General features: G+C 41.2%; 1 protein-coding gene across 1 annotated transcript in view; it reads right to left on the bottom strand.

Moving 5' to 3' along the window:
* Positions 1 to 12,211, bottom strand: part of pik3c2b (phosphatidylinositol-4-phosphate 3-kinase, catalytic subunit type 2 beta) — a 69,504-nt gene that overhangs the window by 56,463 nt on the left and 830 nt on the right. The window lies entirely within an intron of this gene.

Raw genomic sequence — 12,211 nt, 5'->3', positions numbered from 1 at the left:
GACTCTGACCTCCTTTATCCTGGCTGACAGCCTGACACAACTGACGGGGACACGTGTCTGTCTGGCCTACTGCAGCTCTGTGGCAAGCCGATACTGAACAACAGTGTGTATGTGTGTGTGTGTGTAAGAGAGGGAGAACTAGAGTGAAAACGGAAAGTCAAGAGGAAAGGGGGAGGTATGTAAAAAAAAATATTCTGATCACATCAATCAGGACACTTCAACTATTCATACCTTTGGCACACAGCTTCCATTTCAACACCCTGTTCCATTCTAAGCTTCTGGGTTGTGGTGAGATGAGATGTCAGGAATACATTAGAGAGACAGATAATCACAACTTTAATGAACAAGACTGCCAAGGCGTGAGACTGTGTATGTGTCTCCTCTAATAAATTAGCCAGCCAAGACCCAGGCATGTTTATAAACACAGGCTCAGCTCCAGACGTCAACAGATGAAGAGTCACACACACACACACACACACACACACACACACACGGGTCACTAGAAAAGACAGATGTATTGGCTCTCTCTGTAACCAGGCAACACAGTCCATGCATTGACTGTCCTTCAATCTCCTTGAGTGTCAGCCATTTGGTTGCCACGGTGAGGAAGCTCCAGTGCAGGAGGGATGGCAGGGCCTGGCCTGTAGCCCGGGGGGGAGCAACCCAGAGAAGGATCAATAAGTGGAGAGGGTGAGTGTGGGGGTGGAGATGGATCCTCCGTACAGGAAGCAAACTGCATGGCCTGTAGCCCGGGAGGGAGCAACCCAGAGTGGGGCTGAGGAGAGGGGAGGGAAGAGGTGGCGATGGAGGAGGGGCCACATTGTTGGAGGGGGATAAAGTTAGGGTGGTTAGGTGATGTGTGGACCAAGGCCAGATCCAACCCCCTAGAATCTGTCCACCAGAGGGATATAATCCCATTCAATTAGAGGGGGGGTTCACAGATTGAAAGAACAAAGGATGGGGAGGGGGGCTGTGTGTGTGTGTCACGTGAGGAGGGTCAGACTCAGATTTGTTCACACGGCTCGGCAGTCCAGAGACAAAGGGGCCGCTGTCATCGCCACACCCACACCCACACCCATCCCCCTCCCCCACCAACCCAACACACACTAAGCTGCTGAAGTATTCCACAAAAGTTGCAGCACCCCTTTCTGCTACAGCCAGCTGATGCCAGAGTAATGACACTGCAGAGATGTCACACGTTCACCAGCATTACACCTCCCTCTCTCATCCCCCACATCCTCCCTCTACCTACCTCCCTCTCTCCATCCTCCCTCTCACCAGAAGGAACCTCATGACATCCCACTCACTCTTTTCTGTATGCATTCACACAAACGTTAACACAGACAAACACAAACAGATGGAAATACACAACCAGACACACACACACGACACACACACTAGAGACTACAGACATCCTGGTCTTATAAACTGTTTCAGAGTTTTATATTGTGAACCTGTTCCCTGGTGAGCTCTACTGACCACGTATACAGTTGTGGTGTGTGTGCGTGCGTTTCTGTGTGCGTGTGTTTTTGTGTGCATGCGTCTGTCTGTCTGTGTCTGTGCAAGCATGTACCTGCATGTATCCTCACAATGGATTGCATACACTGTATTAAAGACTACGGTATGAGGATTGTATCTGCTGATAGAAACATGGCATGCAACACTTGACATTACATTGGCATTAGGTGACGGTAGGGCTGTGGCAGTCATGAAATTTTGTCAGACGGTTATTGTCACGCAAAAGCCTGCCGGTCTCATGGTAATTGACCGTTAATTAACATAAACAAGTTTAGCATCTCCAAGCTTCCACGCATACAAGCCGCAGATGCGCACCTTTGGAACATCTATATTGAACAAAAATATAAAACGCAACATGTAAAGTGTTGTCCCATGTTTCATGAGCTGAAATAAAAGATCCCATACGCACAAAAAGCGTATTTCTCTCAAATGTTGCGCACAAATTTGTTCACATCCCTGTTAGTGAGGAGCTCTCCTTTGCCAAGATAATCCATCCACCTGACAGGTGGAGCATATCAAGAAGCTGATTAAACAGCATGATCATTACACAGGTGCACTTGTGCTGGGGACAATAAAAGGCCACTCTAAAATGTGCAGTTTTGTCACACAATACAATGCCACAGATGTCTCAAGTTTTGAGGGAGTGTGCAATTGGCATGCTGACTGCAGGAATGTCCACCAGAGCTGTTACCAGATACTTTCATGTTAATTTCTCAACCATAAGCGTCGTTTTAGAGAATTTGGCAGTACGTCCAACCAGCCTCATAACCGCAGACCACGTGTAACCACGCCAGCCCAGGACCTCCACATCCGGCTTCTTCACCTGCGGGATCATCTGAGACCAGCCACCCGGACAACAGATGAAACTGAGGAGTATTTGTCTGTAATAAAGCCTTTTTGTCCGGAAAAACTCATTCTGATTGGCTGGGCCTGCCCTCCCAGGCCCAGTCATGGCCCAGTCATATGAAATCCATAGATTAGGGCCTAATGAATTCATTTCAATTGACTGATTTCCTTATATGAACTGTAACTCAGTAAAATCGTTGAAATTGTTGCATGTTGTGTTTATATTTTTGTTCAGTTTAAATTAATTTTTTTGAGAATTTTCAATTCTCCCTGATGGTCTTTTATTTTCGTGATTGTAAATTCTCAAAGATTATAGAAAATATATAAGTCCATTATCTTTTCTACATACTTGATAGCGCCCAAGGATGTCAAATGTCTCTGCCATCTAACCAGTTCCATTCTGGGATCAACTGTCCTATTGTTCTGCTCAGCCTCAGTACAGAGGAAGGGATGCTTTTCATTTATATTATAGCTGATGATTATACAGTTGCTGTACTGGAGATCATGACATGACATAAGATGTCATAACAGGACATGATCGTTGGTAGAGGTCCTGTGAGGTAGGGTAACTGCCACTAATAAAGCTGTTTAGAGAATGTTGAAATTATCCACACCTCCAACTTCATAAATAATCCCTTTCCTATTCTCTGTTGGCTCTCTGCAGTGCATACCTATATTAGTAGTAATGGTCCTATATCCACAGTCTATAAAACAACAGCCTGAACACAACCAGACTAACTGGTCTGACAGCTGAATCCTACTGGATGTGTCAACAACATTACAGCAATGCTTACCTGGTTAATTAAAGGTGAAAAAAATAAAAAAATAAAGGTCCTAACGTCTTTGGTTAATGGAAGTGGCTGTATCCCTCTGTGATCTAACATCAGTGATAGGGATGTCTGTCAATCACATGGTACACCACATAGGCTTTATACCAGAGGATCTAGCAATGAAGTAACCTGCGCTACACATTGTAACAAACTAGTAAGTACTTGCATTATGGTGTACTTGACACTTAGGCTCTCATTTTGTTGTATTTGTTTTGAAAACCGAAGCTAAGTGGTAGCATAGTTACCCTCGACTAGGACTGTTGCGGTGACCATGTTACCGCCACACCGGCAGTTATGAGTCATCACCGCAGTAAAATTCTACGTGACCGTTGAGTCACAGTAATCTCCTCTTCTGCACTATGGACATGCATTAGTAGTACCCAACTCGATAATGATCATCAGGTCGCTAATGGCCTGATACTCAGGGCTTTATTGTATCTCTAACCCAGGGGTGTCAAACTCATTTTAGCTCAGGGGCCACATGGAGGAAAATCTATTCCCAAGTGGGCCGGACCGGAAAAATCATGGTATATATAACTTAAAAACAACAACTTCAGATTGTTTTCTTTGTTTTAATACGATCAACATACAACATAAAGCTGGAGCCTGAGGACAGTGTGTCCAAAATAGTACAAGCACAACATCACTATTAATCATAAAACACGTCAAGTTTATTTGAAAATTCTAAAGAAAAAGAACACACAAACACACAATGCCTCAGTGATTAACAGAACTGTTTCACAGATCACAGAACTATATCAGGGTGTCATTTCTCAGGCAGAAATGTAGATAAAAATAATGAAATCCTGTTCCCCAAACAAGTGCAAGAACCACAGAGTCAAGAATAGGTTAAATATACAAATAAAATAAAATCAATTAAAAACAATAGCACATCAACATAAAAACATATAAACATAAAGCTGGAGCCTGAGGACAGTGTCCAAAAGCACAACATCACTATTAATCATAAAACACCTCAAGTTATTTGAAAGTTCTGAGGACAAAGAACACACAAACACACAATGCCTCAGTGAGTCACAGAAGTATATCACAGATCACAGAACTATATCAGGGTGTCATTTCTCAGGCAGAAATGTAGATAAAAATAATGAAATCCTGTTCCCCAAACAAGTGCAAGAACCACAGAATCAAGAATAGGTTAAATATACAAATAAAATAAAATCAATTAAAAACAATAGCACATCAACATAAAAACATATAAACATAAATCTGAAAGCGTTGCTCAAACTCCCGTAACAGTCCAGTTATTTTATCTTTGAACCGCTTCATGTCTGCCACATGTTGGGTCGCGCACACATTTTTCAGACAGGGGAAGTGAGCTGCATCACCACCGGCAAGTTGCGTCTCCCACAATGACAGCTTCAACTTGAAAGAACGTATGCTGTCATAATACTGCGTGACAACTTTGTTGCGCCCTTGCAGCTGTTTGTTCAAGTTATTCAGGTGCTCTGTAACATCCACCATAAATGCAAGGTCCGGCATCCATTCTGCGGAATGAAATTCTAACACTGGTTTGCCCTTTTCTTCCATGAACTGTTCAATTTCTTCTCGTAAATCAAAGAAACGCCTCAGCACAGCACCTCGGCTCAGCACCATCTTACCTCAGTGTGGTATGGCAGGCCATATATGTGGTCTTTCTCTCTGAGAAGGCTGTCAAACTGACGGTGATTCAGGCTTCTGGATCGGATGAAATTAACAGTTTGGATGACCACCTTCATGACGTTATCCATCTTTAATGACTTGCAACACAAAGCCTCCTGGTGCAAAATACAGTGAAAAGTCAAAAAATACCGTCCTCCATTTGCAGATTGCACTTTCTCTCTGAACTTTGTCACAACGCCTGCTTTTTTCCCGATCATTGAGGGCACACCATCTGTAGCCAGGCTGACAGCGCGGGACCAGTCCACTCCGACCCTGTCCAGCGCGCCGACGAGTGCGGTGAAAATATCAGCTGCTGTCGTTGTATCTGTCATCGGCACCAACTCCACGAACTCCTCGGTGACGGTCAATGTGTCATCAACTCCGCGGATGAAAATGGCCAGTTGTGCAACATCTGTAATGTCCGTGCTTTCATCAATTGCAACCGAAAACGCAATAAATGACTTTACTTTTTGCTTCAACTGGCTGTCCAAATCCACTGAAAGATCGGAAATCCTGTCTGCAACTGTGTTTCTTCTCAGGCTGATATTTGCAAAAGCCTGGCGCTTTTCAGGGCACACAATCTCCACTGCCTTCATCATGCATGTTTTTACAAATTCACCCTCACTAAATGGTTTTGAAGCCACTGCGATTTCATTAGCAATGAGGTAGCTAGCTTTCACTGCAGCGTCACTGATGTCTCGGCTGTGAGTAAACACAGACTGCTGTTTCTTCAGACCAGCCAACAGTTCATTCACCTTCTCTCATCTCCGCTGTCCTTGAAAGTTGTCATATTTGTCGGCATGAAGACTCACATAGTGGCGACGAAGGTTATATTCTTTCAGCACTGCAACATGCTCTGAACACACCAAACATACAGCTTTCCCATTCAATTCCGTGATTAAATAGGATGACCATTTTTCTTGGAACACTCTGCACTCTGCGTCCACTTTTCTCTTTTTTGACAGAGACATATTGGGGCAATGAGGGTGCCAAAGCACATAATGTTAAAAGTAGAAGCCGTAATAAATATCGCGGGCAAAACAAAGTAGCTCATTGACCGCAAAAGTGGAAGAGGAAAGTTGAAGGGGGAGAAAGTAAGGAACTTGTCTGTCGGCCTTGCATTAAAGAACATAATTGGTTAAGGAAAACTGTGATAAATAAAAAAGTATATCAGTTTCACTTAAGGACCAAAGGATTGACAGCCGTCCCATATAGATTGCAAAATAGTTGGGAAGAGATCTTTGACGTACCGATCCCATGGCATAGTGTTTATGAACTGACACGCAAAACGACACCGGATTCAAAAATTAGAATCTTTCAATTTAAATTATTATATAAAATTCTTGCTACCAATAGAATGTTATTTATATGGGGGATACAATCTTCCCAGCTCTGCAGATTTTGCTGTGAAGAGATAGAATCATTAGATCATTTGTTTTGGTTCTGTCCATTTGTAGCTTGTTTTTGGACACAGGTCCAGGAATGGCTAAAGGATTGCAATATTTACCTGGAACTAACCTTGCAGATAGCATTACTGGGTGATCTGAAAAGTCATAGTCAATCAATCAATAATATAATAATACTTTTAGCAAAAATGTTTATTTTTAATTCACAATCTGTAGAAGCAATGAGAATAGAAAGGTTCAGAACTTTTGTAAAACATCACAGTACGGTTGAAATATATATGGCAAATAGAAATCCTATATGGATGGTGTTAAGAGATAGATGGGAGGTATTGAATAGAGTTGAAGGATGGGACTAATAACAAATAACAACAAATAATAACAAAGATAGCTAATAATGTAAGCATACTGTGTCCATAATAAGTATATAGGTTGTATGTTGGGAGCTTTTGGGAAAGAGCACAGTTAGAAAGATATGGCATTTAGAAGCAAACCGGATGGACATCATGAAAATGATCGGAGAGGTTGAGAGTAGAAGTAGTTCAGGAGCAAAAAATAAATAAAAAAAATAAATAAATAAATAAAAAATAAGATGGCTGCCGGTCCACCCGATGTTGAATGTCAACTTAAAAATGGTCTTGTCTAATGTATTATCTGATTTGAACAGGTTTCCTCTGGAGGGTTGATTTGAACAGGTTTCCTATGGAGGGTTGATTTGAACAGGTTTCCTCTGGAGGATTGATTTGAACAGGTTTCCTCTGGAGGATTGATTTGAACAGGTTTCTTCTGGAGGATTGATTTGAACAGGTTTCTTCTGGAGGATTGATTTGAACAGGTTTCCTCTGGAGGATTGATTTGAACAGGTTTCCTCTGGAGGATTGATTTGAACAGGTTTCTTCTGGAGGATTGATTTGAACAGGTTTCTTCTGGAGGATTGATTTGAACAGGTTTCCTCTGGAGGATTGATTTGAACAGGTTTCCTCTGGAGGATTGATTTGAACAGGTTTCCTCTGGAGGATGGATTTGAACAGGTTTCTCTGGAGGATTGACAGTATAATTTTTTCCAGTGATGAAGACATGCATGTCTCATGGTATGGTGGGGTATGGGAAATAGGTGTCACGCCCTGGCTCTGGGACTCTTATATGTTGAGCCAGGGTGTGTAGATTCTATGTGTTTGTGTTTCTATGTTAGGATCTAGTTCATGTGTATCTATGTTGGCCGGGGTGGTTCTCAATCAGAGTTAACGAGAATCAGCTGTTGCTTGTTGTCTCTGATTGGGAACCATACTTAGGCAGCCTGTTTGGCACAGTGTATTGTGGGATCTTGTTCCGTGTTGGTTTGTGTTTGTTACCAAGGACTTCACGTATCGTTTTGTTGTTTGTTAGTTGTGTAAGTACTCTAATAAAGTATGTTCGCATTCCAAAAAAAAAATATAAAAAAAATAATAAGAAAAAAAAAGAAAAAAAAAAAGTAGCTCATTGGCTGCACGTGCTTGACCTACTTGCTCTGCCCCGGTATAAACAGTTTGCTTGCTTAACACAATTGCTATTGCGCCATCCAGTGGACGCAATTGGAACAGCAGTTTATTTTATTGAAAAATTGCAGCGCATTTTTATACTTAAAAAAATAAAAAATAAAATAATAATTAAAAAATTTTTCTTTTTTTTTTCTTCAAAATCATCTCGCGGGCCGGATTAAACCCGTTTGCGGGCCTGATCCGGCCCGCGGGCCGTACGTTTGACACCCCTGCTCTAACCACTCTGACATCAATGCATGGTAGGGAAATTAATATTCAATTATCTGACAACAGCGCTGGTGGACATTCCTGCAGTCAGCATGCCAATTGCACGCTCCCTGAAAACTTCAGACATCTGTGGCATTGTATTGAGTGACAAAACTGCACATTTTAGAGTGTAATTTTATTGTCCCCAGCTCAAGGTGCACCTGTGTAATGATCATGTTGTTTAACCACCTGTCAGGTGGATAGATTAAAATATCATGGCAAAGGAGAAATGCTCACTAACAGGGATGTAAACAAATGTGTGTGCACAATCTGAGAGAAATAAGCTTTCTGTGCATATGGAACATTTCTGGGATATTTTTTTTTCAGCTTATGAAACATGGGACCAACACTTTACATGTTGCATTTATATTTTTGATCAGTATAGTAGGGCCAGGGCGATACCAATGTCGCAATACTCGTTAGAATCGTGGCAAGGAAAGAAAACGCGAAGCAGATTTAACTTCTTCGGAAAACAGCCATATGCTCTCATCCAGAGTCACATTTATTTATTTTCCAAGCTATATCACACAATATTTTACATACAGCAGGTTTATAAAGGACTAAAGAATTTGGTCTGGTTCATGTTTTCATTTTTCCCATGGAAAAAAATATCGCAATACTGGTATTGTCACAGCCCTAGAATTTAGCAGTACTGATTTTTTTATTATGTTGAGCAAAATAACACAGCATTAGCCATGGCAGAATATATAGAATCACAGGAAATTTGCCTTAAAACTGCAATACTTTCTCTCGGCTGCATGTCAAAATGTGTAGAATTGCAGGAAATGTGCTTTAAACTGCTAAAAAAAAATTACACCACCAAGATGGGGGCCTCAAATTCTCTACAGTAGAGCTCCACAGTGGAGGTGTCATAATACCCATAAAACCTAGCGGTCAAATAGGGAAATTGTCCCAATCGTTTTACCACCATGCCTTTTTTTCCATAGGGGATTTTAGAAACACTTAAAATAAGGTCTGTGTTTCGTGTAGGCTTACCCTGGCGTGATGTTTTGATAACCGTGTAAATCTCTCTCGGACAAGGTGACTTTTATCAATATATTCGGCTCTATTTACGCTCAGATTCAAAACTGCTAATTAGCATCAAAGTAGACATGTAAAACTACAAATCCTTGCAAGCTCCTGCACATCATCTCTAGCTGACACCTTTGCTAACAGGTAGTGTCCATTTAAAACTTAAACATAACAGTTCACATAATTGTCCATTTAAATACATTTTGACAATTTATTAATTACTACATTTAGCTAACATCAGTTAATCCAGAGATTCTTAGCTTTGCCTCGATTCGGCAGTCTCGTCCAGATCATCATGACATTTGTAGTTCTTTATGATAGCAGCATTAGCAGCTAATTAGTATTTCATTTTTGGGGTGTAAATACAGGCGAATATATTGATAAAAGTCACCTTGTCCGAGAGAGATTTACACGGTTATCAAAACGTCATGCCAGGGTAAGCCTACACGAAACACATTCCTTATTTGAAGTGTTTCTACAATCCCCTATGGGAAAAGTTAATGGTGGAAAAACAATTGGAACCATTTCCCTGTTTGACAGCTAGGTTTTATGGGTATTATGACTCACACTGTGGTAATGGTCTGTTCAACAGATGGTGAAGAGGATGGACTCAACTTTATGCCACTTTAGACCAGAGCCTGCATTTATAATGGTTTGGAGTGCTGATCTAGGATCAGTTTAGCCTTTTTGATTATATTGAATCATGTTATTTTTGACAGGGAGGACCTGATACTAGATCAGCACGCTTGATAAATACAGGCCCTGAGGTATGAAAACATCGGATTAATTTTGATTATAGGGTGACCTGTTACTTTAAGCATATGACTGGTGTAGGGAGAACTGATCCTACGTTAGTTGTTACAGGGCTGGGAGTTACAGCAGCTGCAGTTTGAGGTAAACCCCTAGGCACAACTACGACAACCTAACCAACAAAAACGTGTCGCAACTCCTGCAGCTCTGTCGCACCTGGATATGTACATAGTCAATGGTAGGCTTCGAGGGGACTCCTATGGTAGATTCACCTACAGCTCATCTCTTGGCAGTAGTACTGTAGACTACTTTATCACTGACCTCAACCCTCAACCCAATCTCACCCCTATCAGATCACAGCAAAATAAGTATACTTGAACAGAGCAATACTCAATCATGAGGCATCAAAGCTAAAGGAACTGCATAATATTACGAAATGCTATAGATGGAAGGAAGGTAGTGTGGAAACCTACCAAAAAATAATTAGGCAACAACAAATTCCTTTTAGACAACTTCCTGAACAAAATATTTTACTGTAATAGTGAAGGTGTAAACGTGGCAGTAGAAAACCTAAACAGTATATTTGACCTCTCAGCTTCCCTATCAAATTGAAAAATGTCAAGCAGACAACCTAAGAAAATGTACAACAATGACAAATGGTTTGATGAAGAATGCAAAAACCTAAAAATGAAATTGAGAAACCTATCCAACCAAAACCATAGAGACCCAGAAAACCTGAGCCTACGCCTTCACTATGGTGAATCACTAAAACAATAGAGAAATACACTACAGAAAAATAAGGAAAAGTACGTCAGAAATCATGGCTCTATAACAAAGAACAAACAGCAAAAACAAATACATGATCAAATACAAATTTTAGAATCAACTATTAAAAGACTAGCAGAACCCACTGGATTCTCCAATTACATTGAATGAACTACAGGACAACATACAAACCCTCCAACCCAAAAAAGGCCTGTGGTGTTGATGGTACCCTAAATGAAATGATAAAATATACAGACAACAAATTCCAATTGGCTATACTTAAACTCTTTAACATCATCCTTAGCTCTGGCATCTTCCCCAATATTTGGAACCAAGGACTGATCACCCCAATCCACAAAAGTGGAGACATATTTGACCCCAATAACTACCGTGGGATATGCGTCAACAGCAAACTTGGGGAAATCCTCTGCATTATCATTAACAGCAGACTCGTACATTTCCTCAGTGAAAACAATGTACTGGGCAAATGTCAAATTGTCTTTTTACCAAATTATCACATGACAGACCACGTATTCACACTGCACACCCTAATTGACAAACAAACAAACCAAAGCAAAGGCAAAGTCTTCTCACGCTTTGTGATTTCAAAGAATATTGACTCAATTTGGCATGAGGGTCTGCTATACAAATTGTTGGAAAGTGGTGTTGGAGGGGAAAACATACGACATTATAAAATCCATGTACACAAAAGAACAAGTGTGCGGTTCAAATTGGCAAAAAAAACACAATTTTATTTTCACAGGGCCGTGTGGTGAGACAGGGATGCAGCTTGAGCCCCACCCTCTTCAACATATATCAACGAATTGGCGAGGGCACGAGACCAGTCTGCAGCACCCGGCCTCACCCTACTAGAATCTGAAGTGAAATGTCTGTTTGCTGATGATCTGGTGCTTCTGTCCCCAACCAAGGAGGGCCTACAGCAGCACCTAGATCTTCTGCACAGATTCTGTCAGACCTGGGCCCTGACAGTAAATCTCAGTAAGACACAAATAATGGTGTTCCAAAAAATGTCCATGTCCAGGAACACAAATACAAATTCCATCTAGACACTGTTGCCCTAGAGCACACAAAAAACGATACATACCTCGGCCTAAACATCAATACATAAAAAATGTATGCACTCACTAAAACTGTAAGTCGCTCTGGATAAGAGCGTCTGCTAAATGACTAAATTGTAAAATGTAACTTCCACAAAGCTGTGAACGATCTGAGAGACAAGGCAAGAAGGGCCTTCTATGCCATCAAAAGGAACATAAAATTCGACATACCAATTAGGATCTGGCTATAAATACTTGAATCAGTTATAGAACCCATTGCCCTTTATGGTTGTGAGGTCTGGGGTCTTGCTTACCAACCAAGAATTCACGAAATGGGACAAACACCAAATTGAGACTGCACATTCAGAATCCTGCAAAAATATCCTCAATGTACAACGTAAAACACAAAATAATGCATGCAGAGCAGAATTAGGCTGATACCCGCTAATGATCAAAATCCAGAAAAGAGCCGTTAACTTCTACGACCACCTAAAAGGAAGCGATCCCCAAATCTTCCATAACAAAGCCATCATCTACAGAGAGATTAACCTGGAGAAGAGTCC

This window comes from Coregonus lavaretus, assembly GCF_964263955.1.
Source record: "Coregonus lavaretus genome assembly, chromosome: 8".
Taxonomy (NCBI): domain Eukaryota; kingdom Metazoa; phylum Chordata; class Actinopteri; order Salmoniformes; family Salmonidae; genus Coregonus; species Coregonus lavaretus.
This window is presented reverse-complemented; position numbering and strand designations above follow the sequence as displayed.